Here is a 23,534-nt window from a genome sequence, read left to right on the forward strand (position 1 = left end):
TTTGGAGAATAATCCAAGCCGAATTTCGTGCAGATACCTTGTCAAATAAAAAATTGTTCTATAATAGACCGGATTTTGACAAATGAGTAGTTTCTTGGTGAGAAAACGACGTGTGCGAAATTTCAAAACGATATCTCATAAACTGAGGACTAGTTTGCGTATATATAGATGGACATGGTTAAATCGACTTAGCTCGCCACGCTGGCTATTTGCATAAACATATATTTTATAGGTTTTCCGACGTTTCCTTCTGGCTGTTACAGACTTCGGGGTTAACTTAATATACACTGTTCAGGGTATAAAAACAAGTCCGGTAATTAAGATTTGTAATAAATTTTTTAATTTTTAAGATCTTTAAAAATTTAAATAGAAAAAAAGAATATCTCTCGTTTGTTTTATTCCGATATATCAGACACTTAATATAACATGTAAAGATGTATTGATTATAAAAAAAATATTCAGGACACAAACAATTATTGCAGAACACACTAATAACCGTATATAATTATGAGATATTCACTCTATTCATGTTTCTAATAGTTTTGCTCGCATTTTTATATATTTTTAATTCGAAATATAAGTAAGTATTGTAATATATACTTATATTTTGAGCTTTCTATTATACTTTAGTAGAATTTGCCATAACAGTTTCCCATCACAATTCCCGTCACTTTGTTGCAGTCTTCTAATTAAATGCATATGCGCTAGCCGATCGCCGGTCACAGCAATTTTCGGTTGTCATTACGGTAAAATAGATTTAAGCATCCAATGGTCGGCCAAGCATCAATCTAACTGTTGCAGCTATCGATTTGTCATTTTATGAACTTAACAACCAATCACTTGAGCTGTTAAACCGCTTGTTCGCATGTCAACCGCTTGCCAACCACGTGCTTGCCCCTCAGCCAAATGGGCTGCTAGTGCTTGTTTTCGGCAAGCAAACAGCACCGGTAGAGTATTTTAGCATAAGCTGCGATATATGTTCATGTAAACAGTTATACATCGGTTTTCCATAGCAATCACATTAGATACTGTTTTGGCGCCATAAAGTAGGCTTCTGATTTCTATGCAACAGCATTAATACTCTACCATGCAGTTCGATTAAAAACAACAACAAGCTGTCATGTCACACTAAATCCTTAGAGCAACCACTACCGATTGCCATTTCCACATGCATCACCCGAATACACTAATCGGTTTAACTGCGCCATGAGGAGCAACAGCAGTTGCCACTACCATGTTTTGTGTTGTGCATGCAAGTGTGTCTAACTTCTTACCCATACATGTGTAGTAGTTCAACGTCTGGCACTTAGACTGTTTGGAAAATGAATTCAAAATAAATGCAAATTGCCTTGCAGCTGTGGTACTAAAGTGATGTTGCTTTGTGGCAAAGCTGGTACTTTAACTATGTTTATGCATATGTACATTTGTCAATTAATAGTTGGACATTTTAATAAAGAACAAGTAAGGAAGAGCTAAGTTCGGGTGTAAAAGAACATTTCTTACTCCTGCACTTTGCAAATATCAAAGCCGGAGAAATAGCTTCAGGTGCAAAAGCATTCCACAAAGGCCTTTCTTGAAGGCCATAGACTGAGTTAGTTTTATTGCCATATTTTACTTTACGTCAGATATAATGTTTTTAAAAACATCTTTAAATGTGATATATCTAACATAAACATAAGTTATACAAAACCAATTCCATTCATATTCAGGGGTGAACCACATAATTTTAAAGAAAACTTGTCCATTCAATTTCAATAAAATATCACACATATTAACCAACCAGAACGGTTTTAGGAAAGTTGGAAATCATTATATAGACTATATTGGGTGCAAAGAGAGGGATTGGTTGATTGCATTAACTTTTGACAATGCTAAGGTATTCTTGAGAACATATTTTCAAGTAATTTTATAAATATATAACCACCACATACTAATAAAATGCTTCCTGGATTTTATTAAGGTATCTCACATGCCATCACCAATATATATATGGAGTAAAGTCAGACGGATGTTTGAAAAACCCGATATTAGTTATATGTGGGATTGGACAAGGTTTCATCCGATTAAGCACAAAGATACACAGTTATAAGTAAAATTTATTTTCTTAAGATAACTCACATTATATCGGGAAAGCATTTTCTCCAAATTGCAATAATGTATCTGACAGATTGACCAATATTTTTAGCTAAAAGTCTACTATAGGCACTACGGTCAACATCTTCAGTATCTGGGGTTTTTAATCATAAGGTGGCACATCTTAAAGGCACAATTCGTGCAAAGTTTTATCACGATACATCCATTAGTACATGAGATTGAAATATCATAGCAACTTTATGTATTGAATTTGAAATTGGTCGAATAGATCCGAAAATATGTAATTTCACCTAAATGTAAGCGGTGCCACGCCTATCGTCCAATTTTGATACTGGCTTCTATAAAGCTCTCTTATGCCATCCCGGAAGTAAAATTTTCTGACGCATTTAGTTATTAATTTATCACACTTTTAGTAGTTTTTAACACAACTGTTATACTTGGAGTAGGCGCGGTTATCATTCGAATTCTCCTATTTTCTAACTGTAGTAAGAACGGTCAAAAGGATTCGTCCTGTGCTAATTTGGGTGATATAGCTTCAATAGTTTAGAAAGTATACCATATACTTTAAACCTATAAATGATCAGTTGATTTAGCCATGTCCATTTGCCTGTATATACGCGAATAGTTTTTGAGAGCTGCTCATTTGTCGGAACCGCCGATATCGAACCACTATAGCAAATATTCAATATATGTAGCTGCCACACAAACTGAATGGTCAAAATTAAGTTCTTGTATTAAAAACTTTTATCATATATGTATGGACCTTGTTAATTTTTTCGCGCAGTTACGTATGGATTATTGTCTAAGACAACACTCCAATATTTGAAAGAGTTTTGCAGATCGGACCACAATAGCACATAGCCCTCATACATACTCAACGAACAAAATCAAGTTCTTGTATAAAAACGTGTTTATTTGTGAAGGGTATTCTTCCTTCGAGGCAACCGAAATTTACGTTTTTTCTTGTTATTAAAAAAAATTGAAGAAATACTTACTTTTATTATTATAATTTTTTTTTCAGACAACAGTGCAATATAAGTAACAATGTTATACTAAATATTAAAAATGAGCTAATTATTAAAATGTCGCTTGACAAAATTCAATTATGGTAGTTCTATGTTATCAACAACACCGCTTAACTCAAGAGCGTTGAGAATTTGATCGTTCACCGATAAAGCGACTCTGGCAACAGTGAAATTGTAGCGCTACTGCGAAAGGGTAAAAGTGCGGCACACTTGTGCTGTCACTCAACATATCAGCTGGTTTGCAATCGGCAACGCTAATAAGTATAAGCAATAACAACAACAATTGCAACAACCGCAATCGTATCGATTCACCGTAACTCGAGCGTCGTCGCAACGTCTGCCAGCACAGACTTAATTTCCACTAATCGGTCCAATGCTTTTATTTTTAGTTTTCAACTCGCTACCGTATTTACATATCTATGTACATACAAACGAACTACCGTGGCTTTATCAATGTTCACTGCAGCAACAACAATCATTATGGCACTAACACTTAACAAAGGTTGTCTTTCTATACATACAAGTTGTTGTTACTGTAGCTGTTACTGTTTACTGAAGCATTTTATGCTTTGTTTTTGCTATTTTATTATATTTTCTCCTGCTATTACACATTTGATTGTGACCAAATGAAGCCATGCAAATGCGTGTGATTTCTTTTACTCCTCCACACACCCCGGAACCATCTTGACAAGTAGAAGGTGACATTTCGGAGTAAAGGTTTTTTGTTCCTATTATGTAAAAGTGTGTTGCAAAGATCACGACTACTATCACTAAAGGAAGAGTAAAAACAATAAAATAGTGAGAACAATGCTAATGGAACAAATTTGTATAGTAGAATATGAGAAAAGTTAGAAGGAGCAATAAAACATCATCTAAAAGTAGTTTAAATAAAATGAGTAAAAGAAAAAGAGAGGCGAATGTGTTGTTTTGAAGACCAGTGCTTACATATAAATATGTATATGTATATGTACATCAAAATCAGTAAACAAGCACAAAAGAACTGAGTATACGAAGCGGAACGCAAGCAAAAGTAAAAGCAAAAACTAAATCAAAATGAAGATAAAGGAAAAGATGAGTTCGAATTGAACCGAAGATAAAATATTTCGAATTGTATACCAAAGGAAGTGAATATTTGACCGAGCGTTCAATTAAAGAGCAATTAATCTTCCAATTCTAAACTAATTTTCCAATAAGCCTATTAATATGTATATACTTTTATAATATATATTATTTCTGTTAACATCGGTCGCAGCGTAGGGCAAAATTTGTTACAGTAATCCAGTATTATCAGAAAAATGGGTGATTGGCACAGTTTTCGTAGTTTGTTGGTATGACTGCTACCTGGACCTATGATCCTGCCCTAAGCTACCGACCTCATGGCGACAAGATAACAATTCCCGAGGAGGAACAGACTTATTCTTGCAGGTTTACCATTACCTACCGCTTTTTGAATTAAAACACGTTTTGAAACAGAGGTGGAAACCAGACAATGCGTAGAACACATTCAGTGGATACATCCCTAAAATATCTAATAGGGATAGTGGAAGCGGTAGAATTCTTTGAACATAACTTTTGTTCAAGATATCAAATATTATATTCTAAAGCATTACTTGTATCGACGTGTATTGAAATCGAGAGTAAAATATTATAGTTTGTAAAATAATTAAGTTCATTTTTTATTTCAATAAAAAGTTAACTATTATTCCGAAAATGCCAACACCTTAAGACATTTCAAATCCGAAAAATATCATTATTTACACTTTAATTTTAGTGTATAAAAAAGTTTGTCCATTTTTTACATTTATAAAGGTCTACAGCTCTACGATATATATCTGCACTTCTTTCATTTCATGCAAAAACTTGTATGGTATTGTGCACGGGTTCAATAAAGAAGAAGCAACAGTGACAAAAGCAAGCAAAAGAAGAAAAAATGTGGCATGCAATCAAATGTCAATGCACTTTGGGAGTTCCCAACAGCAAAAAGAGTATGTACCCGCATATAGTTGTCACTTCATGTACAGATTTGAACAGACCATCATATATTTACTCGCAAATGTAGCACAAATCACCAGCGGCAATAGGCAATACCGCATGAAATGAAAACGAGATACAGTTCTTTGGCTTTTTCACTTGCGAATGGCATAAATAAATGTGTTGTTATGCGTAATTACATATGTATGAGTGCATGCATAATACATATGTTTCGTTATACGTACCGTACATAGGTATATCTTCTTTAAAAGGTGGCTTCTAAGTAATCGATAACAGAATAGACAATATTTTACACTTAACACACACATACATATCAATATACCCGAGTCCCGTTGCACGTTTGCTTATGCTGGTGCCATGATTTGCCTATGCACCAAAAAATGGACTACAAATATGTGTGTTTGCACGCAAGTGTAACAGTTTTCCTGGAAGCTACTATTGACAATCCAATTGAAAGCTTTTCACTAACAAAGAAAGGGAAATTGGAAAAATTTTATGTGTTCGACACAAAATGGAAAAGTAAAACGATTATTTTGAATAAATATGTTTGCTTGTATGAATTGGGTCGTTCACTAAGTAATCGTCGAATAACAACTCGAGAGATTGCTGAAATATGAATTTTTCCCCACGCGATAAAATATTTTATATATATAGTTTTGTATGTGAACTTTCAAGTTATGGTTTTAGGAAAAGAATTTTTTTTTATAATACAAATATATTTATTATATAAATAAATATTCAAAAAATATAAAATTTTAAATTATAAATATATTTTTAATACACTAATATTTTTTATTTATTTTTCTATTTCCAGGTAAAAATTAAAAATAAGAAGTTTTGAAGTTGTGAGTATAAAACTTAATACAGAAATTATCTAGTATTATGAAATTATAGCACTAATAGCAGTGGTAAAAAGCGCGACATGTACAGAAATAGTTGCCGATAAAAAGAATTTGAAAAATACAATAAATAGTTGAGTCATTTTTCAGGTTGTGTATATATATATTAAAAGTTGCCCAAAAGTTTTTTACCTCTGTCCATTTTTTTCTCTCCGTCCGTCTGTCTATGATCAAAAAACTTTCAGTGTATGCAGTTATATTATTGCATCATTCATATATTTTTCTCTTAAAACATTTTGATTAAATATGTATGTGTATTCAAATTTTTCACTATCCGAATATTGGTATAATTATGCCCTGAACAAGTTATATTAAGTTTGTCACGAAGTTTGTAACACCGTAAGGGAAACTTCGGAGACCCTAAAATATATAATATGAGCTGAGTCGATTTGCCATGCCCGTCTGTCTCTCCGTATTTTAAATGTGGTACACCCCCTTTTCTCACCAGGAAGCTGCTCATTTATCGGAACCTGCCATACAAACTATACGATCACAATCAAGTTCCTGTGTGTAATACTTTTTTATTTGACAAGACCTCCTCACAAAATTTGGCACGGATTATTATTCAAATCAACGGTACAATCTTCGAAGAAATTTTATAGATCGGAAATTTATAGCATATACTTGTAGCTGCCATACAAACTGACCGATTAAAATCAAATTCTTGACGTTTTTTCTTATTTTTTAACTTCCCGCTAAGAAAATTGAAAATTTTCTAGAAATCGGGAAGTTATTGGTTTCACTCCCATTTTGCAAAAAATCGAGTAAGTTTGGACCCAATCGGACCAGTAGATTTCGAGAAATTTTGAAAAATCTTTTTTTTGAATCGTTAACGAAAGAAATCACCAAAATTGATTAGTCTCTGAGAAATTTGGGAAAAGTGTTATATTAAACTCCCAGTTAAAAAAGCGAAATTTGAACGTTAACGTATGAAATTAGCGGGAAGTTGCAGGGATGGCCCTTGAGGCCAACCGTTTTCCACATTTTATTATAATATTTTATTTTTATATTTAAAAAATTGTATGCAATATTGCACATATATAGAGACAGTACATAAAATATAGTACAGATTTGTACAATATATTTTAAATTTTACATATCGTAACAGGCCGTAAAACCAAATATGTGGCATATAATTTTTGTTTTTTATAAATTTTGCCAAATTTTAAACTTTCTTGTAATGATTATACCACAAGCACTTTTCATATATTACACAACATCTCCCACAAATATTATCGTGTACTTAAATAAAATTTTGCTTGTAAATTTAATAAGCAAAAGCAATAACAATTTAAAGAAATAACCAAAATTCCAGCATTTCCCAACAACAACAACAACAATCTTCTGATATCATATTTTAGTACATTTACTTAGTGGATCATTCTTACATAACTGCTAAAATCCCTATGCGCAGCAGCAAATTTAACATTTAACATTTAACATTTAACATTTATTTAGTATTACACATAGCATACTTATGGCTTAGCATACTTATGGGCGCTTATCAAATTGACAACCATAAATAAATGCATTACAAACAACTGTGTCAACGGCAAGCCCAAAAGTCACTGAGCCAACACAATCAACACAGCAGCCGACACCGACGCTCGGTCATGCAGTGCCGGCTGTTTGGCAGGCGACGGCGCGGGGAGCTGGGAATTGTGTCGATTGCGCAAGTAAAATATTTCAACACCCACAAAATGCATAACGACAACGAGCGAACACAGAAAAGTTAACATTATCAAAACAAGCAGAACACGAGTGCATGCGAAAAGTAAATAAAAGATATATACATGTATATCTGTATATCCGATATGTACAAGTGTGTGTGTGTGAGGCGTTGGAGAACGAAAATGCAGCTGTAAATCCACTTAATGCAGTCGTCCATGCAAATGAGCGCACAAAAATGTAAGTGTATGCATTTGTATGAGACATTTCCCTAACACACACACACACACACTCATATATATTGTATATAGTGCATATACATATAAAAAGGATGAAAGGATGTGCTTTGTGCTTTAATGCAATTGCAGAAATGTGTATTTGCACTTTGGATATTTCGCCTTATTTTTCATGCCATTACCAATTGTCATGGAGACTTTGCGCCCTTCGGCCCACACCGCACTGCCACATCGGTCTATCATCCAGTCGAGTCTGTGCGAAATACTTGTGCTGTGTGCTCGGAATATTACTGCATAAATACACATAGATAATTTACCGATATGAGTACAAGAGAATATTTGGCACATCCTCTGCGTCTGCTTGTCTCCCGCGTGCTCCCTTCGCTGGTCCATTTATTCACCGAACAACAGCTGGTAATAAAGGACGCCGTGTTCCTTGCAGCATGCCGCATGTTGCAGCTGCTACGCCTCGTAGTGTTGTTTTTGCATTTGTTTCTTGTTGCTGTTATCACTGCCAGTGTCATGGCGCATAAATTGTAGGTTTTGTGCGAAAATCCTAAGGGGCTGTAAATACTTTAGTATCATGCCACAAAAGCAAATACTTGAACACGCACATACAAGTGCATGTTAGTGCGTCTGTAGCGGTGCTTTTAAGTCAGCTTTATTTCGTGAAACTAAATTCATATAAACTTGCTGCAATCAACCTCCATTATGCTACCACCAACAGCCTCTTAATTCTCACTCACGCACACACAGACATAGAAAAGCTGTTGCACTGGAATTGTAAATTGGAAAGTGACCTCACGTACCCTTTTTCGCAACACAGCGCAGCCCCCTCACTGCCTCAGCTTAACTATTACTGCCATTTGATGGCCTGGCGAGTGTTTTTGCAACACACGCGGGGAAAGTAACGCCTTGTGTTTGTTGGGTCAGTAGGCGGCGCTCGGTGTATATTTTTCCATCTGATTTGTTGCTCTGTATGTGCAGCTGACAGCTTGCAACTTACTGTCTACTATTTATCACACACACACACACACATACATGTCCCTTGTTCCAGTGTGAATTTAAATTGTGTTTGCTTTTTTATACTATTCTCGAGCTTTGAACGTTTTTGTGGTCTATTTATATGTGTTCTGGGACATGTTGTCCAAGTTTGTATTTGCACCACTCATTTGCATTGGTTGCTGACAATTTACACCAACTGTTGTGATTTAGGTTATTTGGATTTATTTCTATGTTATTGTTGTTGTTGTGGATGTTTGTACGCGTACATGTACAATTTATTGGACTTTCCATTTGCATCAATTGCGTTCACGATCAATTTTATTTAAAAAATTTTCGATTCGAAGCTCACAGTTTCCAAAAATAAAAAATGGAAAAGCGGGAGATTAGTTGGTCACTTCAAACTGATATGTGCTAACATACATGTATATGCGAAGGAGAAAATGTTATCGAGTCTTCTGTGAAATTCCTGAATTCTGAGTACGTTTGCAAAAAAATTTGTTTTTCACTTTTGATAAGCGTTATGCGTTTATTTTCTAAGAGAAATGTATGTATACTTATTAAAGCTTTTAACAAAAACACCTGCCATTTCGATAATACGAAGACTATAACAAAGCTAATTCATAGGAATACTACGTTACTTAGTCCAGCCATGAGCTCTGTTACAAGTTCAAGCCGTTAAAAAGATGAGAGTATAATACATATTTTACTGAAGTTAGTTTTATTTAAAAATGCATAATTAAATGAGCCATGTACAAAATTTTATTGGTAATGGTCACCTTTTGCACTCAAACGCTTCGGCCATTGATCAATAGCAGCACACACATTTTCTATTGGTATTGATGACGTTGCTCAACCCATAGATGTTTTGAGACTATCAAAATTTTTTTGGGGTATATACTACAACTCAGACTACAAACTTGAGTCGTCCAGATTCAAATCTGGACTTCCAGATAGGCAATAATCGCAGCTATGAAAGCAGGAATATTGCTTTTAAGTCACTGCAGGGAGGTTTTTCTCTTGTGTGCTAGAGCTGAATCTAGCTGGAAGATACATTGCTCTCCAATGAAGTGAATGTTGATTAACTGCTTTATCACGCCTTCTAAAATATCCTGCCTTACATGCCCGTTGACTGAGTGCCACTGATTATAGCTTAAATTTTTTTTACTTCTAATACTGCGCAGACGAGTTTCTAATAGCTTTCTTTGCCCTTTCTCGTAAAAATGTATTTCGTATAACACAAAACATACCGAAAGAATCAGAAGATAAAAATTATTTACATACTGATATTGAGTTGCATTACAAAATTTTCTGTTCTAAAAATGCATTTTTTTGCATTGCAACTGGCGCGTGTATAGCAACCGGATACCAAAATTTCCAATTCGCATAACAATCGGCTACTGATCGTAGGTAACTGAGTCGCCAGTTTTGGTGTAATATTTATTACTACCATCCCCTATTAAAAATTGTATACAGAAATGCCGAAATTAAGCCTGGTCAAGACCAGTTGTCTGCAGCATAGCAATCAATGCCTTTCGTAAATGTAAAATCACAGATCTTGCTTGGGGTTTAAGAGGAGACTACGATCAGTTGCAATACGCAAATTAACTACACAGCACAAACTAACCGATCTTTTCGTGTGGGTATCTGAAATTTTCTAATATTGAATTTTCTAAAAATCGGGAAGATATTGGTTTCACCCCATTTTGCAAAAATCGAGTTCTCAACAGATCTCGACGTTCTGAGGGTCGAGGAAGCTTCCCCGAACATTTCTACGATGATGTCCGTATGTCTGTATGTATGTGTGGATGTATGTGTGTGTGTGTGGATGTATGTGACCCTATTATAACTATTAAACTGCTCAACCGATTTGAAGAAACTAAACGGCATTCCAAAGGGTTTCATTGCACTTGAATTTCGTGTAAGTTTGGACCCAATCGGACCAGTAGATTTCGAGAAATCTCAAATTTTTTTTTCGACCAAACGACTTGACCGATCGACACCAAAATCTAATCAGTTCTAAACCTTGAAGAAACACATCGTTTGCCGCAAACCGGGTCGAAATCGGTTGATTGACTTGCTAGATATCGAAAACGAAAAATTTCGAAGAGCTCAAAAGCAGTGAAAAAAGCGAAATTTGAACGTTAGCGTATGAAATTAGAGGGAAGTTGCAGGGATGGCCCTTGAAGCCAACCGTTTTCCACATTTTTTTTTTTTTTTTGACATCAAGAACTATTATTCATTCCTGATATTGTATTTGAATTTATTTTTAATTGTCATATTTAGCGATTAATGAGGGTCTGTCACACCTCTTTATATATTGTTGTACAACAATGAATATTTAATGGAGTTACTTAAGTTTTGCTACACTTTACAATTATAATTGTCTTCCGATCTCAAACACCACACCTTCGTCTAAAGGCCTTTCATTTAAGCCTTAAAATCTCCCAAGCTGCGCACACTTGATGCCAACAGCAGCTGCTTGTGCTTTAAAAGAGCTCTCCAACTCGCTGCTAGCAAGGATAAATCTCATACTCAACCGCAGTACGAGTAGATAAAGTAACGGTATTAAATGTTATATGTGTGCATATTAGACATTTATACTTGTATTAATTTACTTATTTATTCCATGCCACACTTACGAAATACCAAACACAAAAATCGAGTCCAAAGTGAGAACTGCCATAAGTGAGACCAAGCTGCTTGCAAGGCTGATAAGCGGCTTTTGTGGGAGACATATAATTGATACAATACACAGTAACTGTATATTTTATATATTAATGTGCATTTGTACATGCTTACATCACCAGTGGGCATTCGCTATCTTAAGTGTCCACTGCTAAATCTTGCTTAGTTGCTGCGGCGACAGGCGTCACAAGCGGTTGTTGTCCCTGCTGTCATTACATGTACACATCATTTTCTTGTAAAAGTGTTAGTGTATATAGGTGTGTGTGTGTGTACGTGTTTGGATGAGAGTTAAACGCTTATGTATAAGCTTGTTATGTATGCCTTGGCTATAACACCTTTTTGACACTTTACAACGATTTGGTAGCCGACATTTGGTCATCTTGGCAAATGTTTATAAGTATCATTACAGCAACATCAGCAACATTTAGTTGCTTACAACATATCATCTTAACGCCACACAGACATTTACCATATAATTTTCTGGCAAATCGTTAGTGTGTAATGGACATTATCGATTCGTAACATCTAATAGCAATCACATTGTGCTTACTTCTATGTATGTACATATGTACCATAAGTGTGTAATGCATGTCTTTCGATTGGTGTGGCATGCGCTCCTTTTGTTGGGAAGACTTTTCATTTATTGTGTTCATTCGAGCATGTGTTACAGAGGTTTAGTCGGAGATGGCAAGTGCCACACCTACTCACTGCTGCATTACATAACCACTGGTCACTCTCGCACACACATACCTATACCCAAGTATACTCGTACATGTCTGGCTTACAAATACCCAATTTTGTTTGTGACTGAAATCCACAACAATAAGGTGGTTTGTTTCGATGAAAATCAAATTGATAACCCGAATGCACTCGAACTGCCTAGCCAATAGCAATTTACCCCCACATATATTCACACGCGAACCGGCTTTACTATCTGTTGTTGTCGTTTATTGTATTTGTGTGCGTGCATATTTCCTGTGAGCCGTATCCTTAGAGAGTCGTGTAAGCTAGTTTTGGGTTAATATCATAAGCCACAATAGTTGTAAACCACAAAATAATGCCCAAACCTAAATGACAGGCGACGGGCGTGAGCCGTTCGGGAGAGGCAGTGGTGTGGAAGGTGGCCCTACGCTTACCGCAAACAGCTGCTGAAATAGGCAGATAAATTGTTGTAGCAATGATTTTAGTTGATGGCAAAACATACTGAAATACATACATATGTTTTAAGAAAGGTGGTCATTAAGTTATTTTCATTTGTATGGTCGCCCAGTTTCGGGGGAATTTTATAGTTTAGCGACATTAGAGAGCATATGTATGCGATCGGCATTAATGATTTGCCATATCACTTTCGAGTTTCTTAAGTTCTAATGTGCACAATTTGCCAATACTGTACTTAAAATTTATTTAAAATAGATTTTTTAACAGTTTTCAAGACTTCGTCTGCATTCAAGGTAAATTAAAGGTGTATAAAAAATTAACATATGAGTGGTATATTTTGGTATGAACAGGGATATCAAGTTTGCGACAAAGTTTGAAACAACCAGAAATGTCAGAGGCCCAATAAAAAATATATAAATGATCAGCAATATAAGCTCAGCCGATTTTACTATTTCCATCAGTCTGTATGTATTAAACTGAAATTTTGCATACGTCCTGTTTCTCCAAGTAGCATCTTATTTGGCTGAACCGCCGATATCGGATAAATATAGCGTATAGCTGCAAAATGAAGACAAAACTCATTTTATACCCTTTTATGCTATAAGAAATGCAACTGAGAAGGATATTATAGATTCAGTGCAGCCTAAGTTCTTTCTTGTTTTATCATTGACTTTCACCTCTTTTTGTCTTATTTTACGAATTCTGTCCTCCGGATTTTCAACTATACTGAGATAAGTAGCTATACGCAATAAAAAATTCAGTAGCTATAGGTAGTATACCGGCAACTATACACAAAGAGCGTTACACAGTATTGATGTTAATCACTTTAATCAGATGATCTAGCGCTTCTTCACTAGTTATGTCCTAAATGAATACTCTAAAGTAGTCACTAAAAGTATGATTAATTAGTTTCTATGTCCGTCTGACCATTTGCTACGTTATTTATTACTTAATTTCATCAGAAGTTGAAGAGCAACAGTTTTTATATAGTATTCAATATTCATATTTACTTCGATGTGTTTCTATATGCGGTTGTAAAAAATAAAAAGCTTACGTATTATAAACCTCGAATAGGTTTCCTACTTTCGACTGGTGCAATTATCTTTCACACAGCTTATGCCTTAACGCGCTTCTTCCCAATTTAAATATTTCTACTCAAACCTGTCTACTATTTATCACACACACACACACACATACATGTCCCTTGTTCCAGTGTGAATTTAAATTGTGTTTGCTTTTTTATACTATTCTCGAGCTTTGAACGTTTTTGTGGTCTATTTATATGTGTTCTGGGACATGTTGTCCAAGTTTGTATTTGCACCACTCATTTGCATTGGTTGCTGACAATTTACACCAACTGTTGTGATTTAGGTTATTTGGATTTATTTCTATGTTATTGTTGTTGTTGTGGATGTTTGTACGCGTACATGTACAATTTATTGGACTTTCCATTTGCATCAATTGCGTTCACGATCAATTTTATTTAAAAAATTTTCGATTCGAAGCTCACAGTTTCCAAAAATAAAAAATGGAAAAGCGGGAGATTAGTTGGTCACTTCAAACTGATATGTGCTAACATACATGTATATGCGAAGGAGAAAATGTTATCGAGTCTTCTGTGAAATTCCTGAATTCTGAGTACGTTTGCAAAAAAATTTGTTTTTCACTTTTGATAAGCGTTATGCGTTTATTTTCTAAGAGAAATGTATGTATACTTATTAAAGCTTTTAACAAAAACACCTGCCATTTCGATAATACGAAGACTATAACAAAGCTAATTCATAGGAATACTACGTTACTTAGTCCAGCCATGAGCTCTGTTACAAGTTCAAGCCGTTAAAAAGATGAGAGTATAATACATATTTTACTGAAGTTAGTTTTATTTAAAAATGCATAATTAAATGAGCCATGTACAAAATTTTATTGGTAATGGTCACCTTTTGCACTCAAACGCTTCGGCCATTGATCAATAGCAGCACACACATTTTCTATTGGTATTGATGACGTTGCTCAACCCATAGATGTTTTGAGACTATCAAAATTTTTTTGGGGTATATACTACAACTCAGACTACAAACTTGAGTCGTCCAGATTCAAATCTGGACTTCCAGATAGGCAATAATCGCAGCTATGAAAGCAGGAATATTGCTTTTAAGTCACTGCAGGGAGGTTTTTCTCTTGTGTGCTAGAGCTGAATCTAGCTGGAAGATACATTGCTCTCCAATGAAGTGAATGTTGATTAACTGCTTTATCACGCCTTCTAAAATATCCTGCCTTACATGCCCGTTGACTGAGTGCCACTGATTATAGCTTAAATTTTTTTTACTTCTAATACTGCGCAGACGAGTTTCTAATAGCTTTCTTTGCCCTTTCTCGTAAAAATGTATTTCGTATAACACAAAACATACCGAAAGAATCAGAAGATAAAAATTATTTACATACTGATATTGAGTTGCATTACAAAATTTTCTGTTCTAAAAATGCATTTTTTTGCATTGCAACTGGCGCGTGTATAGCAACCGGATACCAAAATTTCCAATTCGCATAACAATCGGCTACTGATCGTAGGTAACTGAGTCGCCAGTTTTGGTGTAATATTTATTACTACCATCCCCTATTAAAAATTGTATACAGAAATGCCGAAATTAAGCCTGGTCAAGACCAGTTGTCTGCAGCATAGCAATCAATGCCTTTCGTAAATGTAAAATCACAGATCTTGCTTGGGGTTTAAGAGGAGACTACGATCAGTTGCAATACGCAAATTAACTACACAGCACAAACTAACCGATCTTTTCGTGTGGGTATCTGAAATTTTCTAATATTGAATTTTCACCCCATTTTGCAAAAATCGAGTTCTCAACAGATCTCGACGTTCTGAGGGTCGAGGAAGCTTCCCCGAACATTTCTACGATGATGTCCGTATGTCTGTATGTATGTGTGGATGTATGTGTGTGTGTGTGGATGTATGTGACCCTATTATAACTATTAAACTGCTCAACCGATTTGAAGAAACTAAACGGCATTCCAAAGGGTTTCATTGCACTTGAATTTCGTGTAAGTTTGGACCCAATCGGACCAGTAGATTTCGAGAAATCTCAAATTTTTTTTTCGACCAAACGACTTGACCGATCGACACCAAAATCTAATCAGTTCTAAACCTTGAAGAAACACATCGTTTGCCGCAAACCGGGTCGAAATCGGTTGATTGACTTGCTAGATATCGAAAACGAAAAATTTCGAAGAGCTCAAAAGCAGTGAAAAAAGCGAAATTTGAACGTTAGCGTATGAAATTAGAGGGAAGTTGCAGGGATGGCCCTTGAAGCCAACCGTTTTCCACATTTTTTTTTTTTTTTTGACATCAAGAACTATTATTCATTCCTGATATTGTATTTGAATTTATTTTTAATTGTCATATTTAGCGATTAATGAGGGTCTGTCACACCTCTTTATATATTGTTGTACAACAATGAATATTTAATGGAGTTACTTAAGTTTTGCTACACTTTACAATTATAATTGTCTTCCGATCTCAAACACCACACCTTCGTCTAAAGGCCTTTCATTTAAGCCTTAAAATCTCCCAAGCTGCGCACACTTGATGCCAACAGCAGCTGCTTGTGCTTTAAAAGAGCTCTCCAACTCGCTGCTAGCAAGGATAAATCTCATACTCAACCGCAGTACGAGTAGATAAAGTAACGGTATTAAATGTTATATGTGTGCATATTAGACATTTATACTTGTATTAATTTACTTATTTATTCCATGCCACACTTACGAAATACCAAACACAAAAATCGAGTCCAAAGTGAGAACTGCCATAAGTGAGACCAAGCTGCTTGCAAGGCTGATAAGCGGCTTTTGTGGGAGACATATAATTGATACAATACACAGTAACTGTATATTTTATATATTAATGTGCATTTGTACATGCTTACATCACCAGTGGGCATTCGCTATCTTAAGTGTCCACTGCTAAATCTTGCTTAGTTGCTGCGGCGACAGGCGTCACAAGCGGTTGTTGTCCCTGCTGTCATTACATGTACACATCATTTTCTTGTAAAAGTGTTAGTGTATATAGGTGTGTGTGTGTGTACGTGTTTGGATGAGAGTTAAACGCTTATGTATAAGCTTGTTATGTATGCCTTGGCTATAACACCTTTTTGACACTTTACAACGATTTGGTAGCCGACATTTGGTCATCTTGGCAAATGTTTATAAGTATCATTACAGCAACATCAGCAACATTTAGTTGCTTACAACATATCATCTTAACGCCACACAGACATTTACCATATAATTTTCTGGCAAATCGTTAGTGTGTAATGGACATTATCGATTCGTAACATCTAATAGCAATCACATTGTGCTTACTTCTATGTATGTACATATGTACCATAAGTGTGTAATGCATGTCTTTCGATTGGTGTGGCATGCGCTCCTTTTGTAGGGAAGACTTTTCATTTATTGTGTTCATTCGAGCATGTGTTACAGAGGTTTAGTCGGAGATGGCAAGTGCCACACCTACTCACTGCTGCATTACATAACCACTGGTCACTCTCGCACACACATACCTATACCCAAGTATACTCGTACATGTCTGGCTTACAAATACCCAATTTTGTTTGTGACTGAAATCCACAACAATAAGGTGGTTTGTTTCGATGAAAATCAAATTGATAACCCGAATGCACTCGAACTGCCTAGCCAATAGCAATTTACCCCCACATATATTCACACGCGAACCGGCTTTACTATCTGTTGTTGTCGTTTATTGTATTTGTGTGCGTGCATATTTCCTGTGAGCCGTATCCTTAGAGAGTCGTGTAAGCTAGTTTTGGGTTAATATCATAAGCCACAATAGTTGTAAACCACAAAATAATGCCCAAACCTAAATGACAGGCGACGGGCGTGAGCCGTTCGGGAGAGGCAGTGGTGTGGAAGGTGGCCCTACGCTTACCGCAAACAGCTGCTGAAATAGGCAGATAAATTGTTGTAGCAATGATTTTAGTTGATGGCAAAACATACTGAAATACATACATATGTTTTAAGAAAGGTGGTCATTAAGTTATTTTCATTTGTATGGTCGCCCAGTTTCGGGGGAATTTTATAGTTTAGCGACATTAGAGAGCATATGTATGCGATCGGCATTAATGATTTGCCATATCACTTTCGAGTTTCTTAAGTTCTAATGTGCACAATTTGCCAATACTGTACTTAAAATTTATTTAAAATAGATTTTTTAACAGTTTTCAAGACTTCGTCTGCATTCAAGGTAAATTAAAGGTGTATAAAAAATTAACATATGAGTGGTATATTTTGGTATGAACAGGGATATCAAGTTTGCGACAAAGTTTGAAACAACCAGAAATGTCAGAGGCCCAATAAAAAATATATAAATGATCAGCAATATAAGCTCAGCCGATTTTACTATTTCCATCAGTCTGTATGTATTAAACTGAAATTTTGCATACGTCCTGTTTCTCCAAGTAGCATCTTATTTGGCTGAACCGCCGATATCGGATAAATATAGCGTATAGCTGCAAAATGAAGACAAAACTCATTTTATACCCTTTTATGCTATAAGAAATGCAACTGAGAAGGATATTATAGATTCAGTGCAGCCTAAGTTCTTTCTTGTTTTATCATTGACTTTCACCTCTTTTTGTCTTATTTTACGAATTCTGTCCTCCGGATTTTCAACTATACTGAGATAAGTAGCTATACGCAATAAAAAATTCAGTAGCTATAGGTAGTATACCGGCAACTATACACAAAGAGCGTTACACAGTATTGATGTTAATCACTTTAATCAGATGATCTAGCGCTTCTTCACTAGTTATGTCCTAAATGAATACTCTAAAGTAGTCACTAAAAGTATGATTAATTAGTTTCTATGTCCGTCTGACCATTTGCTACGTTATTTATTACTTAATTTCATCAGAAGTTGAAGAGCAACAGTTTTTATATAGTATTCAATATTCATATTTACTTCGATGTGTTTCTATATGCGGTTGTAAAAAATAAAAAGCTTACGTATTATAAACCTCGAATAGGTTTCCTACTTTCGACTGGTGCAATTATCTTTCACACAGCTTATGCCTTAACGCGCTTCTTCCCAATTTAAATATTTCTACTCAAACCTGAAAACTGTTTGTTACCCTCGTAATGGCTACGTTTGCTCAAATCCTTTTAATGCGAACCAAAAATGACTTTTTATTGTCACTTGTGCCACTGCCCATAAAAGCTTTAACAGTAAATGCCTTAACTGTGGCAAACACAAAGGCATATTACATGCGACATGCGTGTGCTTCTGTGCTCTCTTGCTCGTCTTGTCTAATTTTCTTGCATATGACACGCAACGAGCCACAAAATACTCATTTCACTTCTCTACTCAATTGCTTCTATTCATTTGCAACGGTGTTTGTTCGTTCATTTAATTCTCTTTTGTTTACGTACATTTATTGTCCCATTTGCCATATCCTTTTTGCGGTTGCTCTTCGTGGCTTAAATGTTAAATAACGTTTGATATCAATAGCTTAAGTTCATTTACTATGATTTGCTGATTGCTGCTTATCCCTTGGTAGGACTGATATTATATTGGGGATTTACAAAGGCGAGCACGTAATACTTCCTATATATTATGGCTTGGTCACTCAATCTACGGGCTTCTATGCGGGAATTTAATATATTTTCGTATATCTGTTAATTTACCAACATTTTGCTAATAAAAAATGTATTTTATATTTGTATTAGTTAATTTTTTTGGATCTTTGGACACAACCAAGTACTTGATATTAATTGAGGGATCGTATATAGGACAAACTGCTATAACCAACAGATATGCATACAAATTTGCTTTAATATTAATGCAGTTTCTGATGTTAACTACTTCTTTATCGAACTTCCTCACTTTCTCTTCTATCATAAAAAGCTTGCAACAACAGTCAGTCTGTGTAACTATGTCGCTTACGAATTTGCTCAGCTTAGACACGTAACCACTTCTTCAGGTGCATAATTACATGCAATAAGTACAAGAGCACTTCAAAACATCATATATTTGTTAGTACTCCTTTTCAACTCCTGTTTTCCTGTGCTTGTTTGAGAGGTTAAACTAGTACTCTGATTATCAAAGAGCAATCCGAACAGAAAGTTTTTGCCAGAATATTCACTTATCGTTGTCATACCTATACGTTAGGAATGTCTATCAGCAGCACTTATCGCACGCCAGCTTAGGCTGGTTTAACATTGTCTGCATCTCACTTGCATTTTGTTGCAATTTCGAGCAATTCTTTCACTTTGCACAACGTCTATCTGGCTTGCAGACACTACATCTGAAAGAGTGTGTGTATATACTTCATCACCATTTGTTCTCTATTTTTCTCAGAAACTCTTACTATGCACTTTGCGTCCCGATTTGCAATATTTTTTTTTTGTTTTTATCACTTTTCACATTCGCCTCTTACTTTTCATTTATAGCCGGCTTTTAGGCGCTTTGTGTAGCAGTGCACTCATGCATCGTTGTCTGAAATGACCCAATTAATTTGTTATGCGCACACATTTTATCGGTGAATGTTTCGCATGCAAATGAAATTATCTTTCGCTTTTATTCGAAATCAATCTTCGTACTAATACTGGGGATGCAGCGATCACAGGAAGCATTGAGTATTTAATTTGCGCCAAAAAGTAGGCCAATCTGGCGATGAAATCTGGAAAGAAGAGTTGAAGAAAGTTTGCTTTAAAAGTCAAAGTGAATTAGCCTAGGTTAAAAGTAAAGTGCGACGAAATATGAAGATATAAGTTTCTTAGCTTAATGAACAGTTAAGTGAATTGAAATTTCTGCAAAAGATTTTCAAATCTCCTAGAAATTTGAATTATTTAATTCACGTATATGTATAAACAAATCATGTTATTTTGAATGTATTATAATATAGTTGCTAATTTTTATACGCTGAACAGAGTACATTAAGATTGCCGGGAAGTTTTTAGCACCCAGAAGGAAAAGTCCAGGTCCATATAAAGTATATACAAATAATAATAAGGGTTAATACATACACATGATTTACGCCAAATAAAAGTAAATTTGGCGAGTGCCTTGATAACAGTCAATATGTAGTTGTAGATAAAATTCATTAGTCTGTTTAAAGGCGAGACAAAAGTAAGTTTACGTAGGAACAGAGGGAATTCAAGAAAGCTGCGTGGAATATTTTAACAACCTAACAGCCTAAATGTAGGTAGCCAAAATTACTAGCCATTTTATAAAAATAAGTATAAATACTTATGTGGTCCATTCCTGCATTCTTTTTGCTGCCACACCGGTTTTCTCTTCTGTTTCTAAAACTGCCTTGCTTCAGCGATGATAAAGTATGTTGAGCAACGTTGCGTAAAGTTTTCAGCTACTTCAATTCTCAAAGCAATCACACTCGTACCCTTGACGATTTACTTTGTCGTATGCATAAGAATACGACGACAACATGCATACACACGAAAACACATATGTACGAGTATGTATGTACGTAAGTGCGAGCGGTACTTTGATAAAATGCTTGATAAAATACTCGCAAATAAGTGGCACTCACACACGGGCTAATTTTATGCGCTCCACACTCAAATAAGGCGAGCCGCCAAACACGCACACATACCCATACAGTAAAACACTTCCTCACTCCCGCGCTGCACAAAGAAGTGTCACGCGTAATGGGTGAGGAAGTGCACGAAAGTGTATGAAAGTGCTTGCTGTGACACGACATAGCGGTACACATTAGTAGAACGGCCAAAATAAAAAATAAGGAAAATACAAAAAACAACAAGACTACATAAACCGAAAACTTGCGTAAGTGGGTGAGAAGCAGGATTGGCGAAAGCAGTAAAATGAAAGCGAAAAATGTGTGCGCAAATCTTTGTTTCCCCGGACGCGGTGTGCGGGCAGAGGCGATTGCTCGACGCTGATCAAAAGTAAACGCAGCAAAAGTGGAATGTAATGTACGCATTAATTCCTCATTTAAATTCAGCAACGCGTACAGCGCATTAGTTTTATTTGGTTATTTTTAAGCATGTTGGTGTGCGTGCGCGCGTATGACTGTGTATGTTTGTGTGCCCAATGAAATATATTGAAACAGTAGAGTAATAACGTTTTGCAACCCTCTAAAAGTTTGCCTCCCCTTCGCTTGTGGAACACTCAAGCGAAGCGTAAAAGCAGCCGAAGCTATCTATTTGGCTGTCAAGCAATGCTCACACTCATACATACGTATACATAATATTAGCAGTGTGTGCGTGCTTAAATTTGTTGCTTTGTGTGCCTGGCACCACAATCGTAGAAGTTCCAACATTTCGTTGCATACTTCGCAGCGTAATTTCGACAGTGTCAGTTTAGGAGCTGATTTTTTCAACACTCTTTTCTTTCGCATTACTTTGCAGTTGTGTTTTCTGCGAAAGTGGCATACTTTGTGCCACATTTTACTTCAAGCATTTTTCGATTACTTGAAAGCAAATTGTGGTTTATGTATATTGGGATTGAGGGGTAAAAGTAAAGTAAAAAAGTAATGGCACTGAAGAAGCATGCACTGATTTGCTTCTTTTTACATTTCTTTTTCTTTTATATTGCTATCGTCTCTCTGCTAGTTGCTGCTATGAGATAATGTGAGTGAGCTGCTGAGTGAATAGAAAGGATTTTTATAATAACCTTCAATGGGAAATATATTAGTGTGAACTTTAAAAAAACATTTTTTTCATACCTTATATTAAAAAAATGTTTAATTTACTACTCACATCACAAAAAATAAAATAAAATCATATTTCCCACTTTATAACTTATCTACCGCAGCCTTTAAGGATATTTCGTTACTACTATACTTTATTCATTAACTCATCGTAAGCTTGAGACAAGCATCCCTTAAACACTTAATTTACTCTCCCCTCGCCACATTTCTCTCAAGAATCTTAATCGCCTTACAATAAATCCATTACGGCGCAAACGCTTCCAAGCACAATCATTAAAATTTTCTATACAACATTAACGCATTTTCTGCTGGATTTAAGGCTGTTATGGCGCGCCATGGCACATAAGTGCCGATTACTGCACAAAAACCGAACACACACACGTGCACGCATAAAGTGCCGATGATGCAGACATTGAGCACGCTTGCGCTTCTTTTGTGGCTATTATTAACAATATATGTATATAAAATTATAATTACATTAAAATCAAGTGAAGACAAAGCTTAAAGCCTTTTGGCATACTCACAAGCGAGCAAGATATGTAGGGAATACAAGAAGAAGAAGAAGTTATAATAAAGAGGATACATTCAATGTTAAGCGTAAATATTTTCATTAAAAATAGTTTACCTCGGAAAATATGTTGTTATGTTATGTCATATGAATGTTATGTTATGCTATATTGTGTTATGCTATGTTATATTATGTTGTGTTATATTATGTTTACGGCTGTATTGCTCATTATTTTTTTCATAAACCTATTCCCTCATAAGCATAAATATCGAGAGTATTGCTTGAATTGCTTACTTACAGTGCGAGCGCGTAGTTCAAAATAAGTTGTCGCACTGCGTTCCTCAGAAATTCTGCTAGTACTTTTATTAAAGATACTTAAACATATCTGTGTCTTTAACATGTGACATAAGACATGTGAGATCTCTAAGCACTTTATATTCAGACGTGCCATGCATTCGTTTTTTGTCTGCCTAAAAAACGAATTGAGGATCGAAAAATAAAATTAATTCGATTTTAATACACTGTACGCATAATAGAGATTTTTTGTA

General features: G+C 35.5%; 1 protein-coding gene across 1 annotated transcript in view; it reads left to right on the top strand.

Moving 5' to 3' along the window:
• The window catches only part of luna, a 355,849-nt gene that overhangs the window by 299,229 nt on the left and 33,086 nt on the right, over positions 1-23,534 (top strand). The window lies entirely within an intron of this gene.

This window comes from Bactrocera oleae, chromosome 4 (genome assembly GCF_042242935.1).
Source record: "Bactrocera oleae isolate idBacOlea1 chromosome 4, idBacOlea1, whole genome shotgun sequence".
NCBI classification, from domain to species: domain Eukaryota; kingdom Metazoa; phylum Arthropoda; class Insecta; order Diptera; family Tephritidae; genus Bactrocera; species Bactrocera oleae.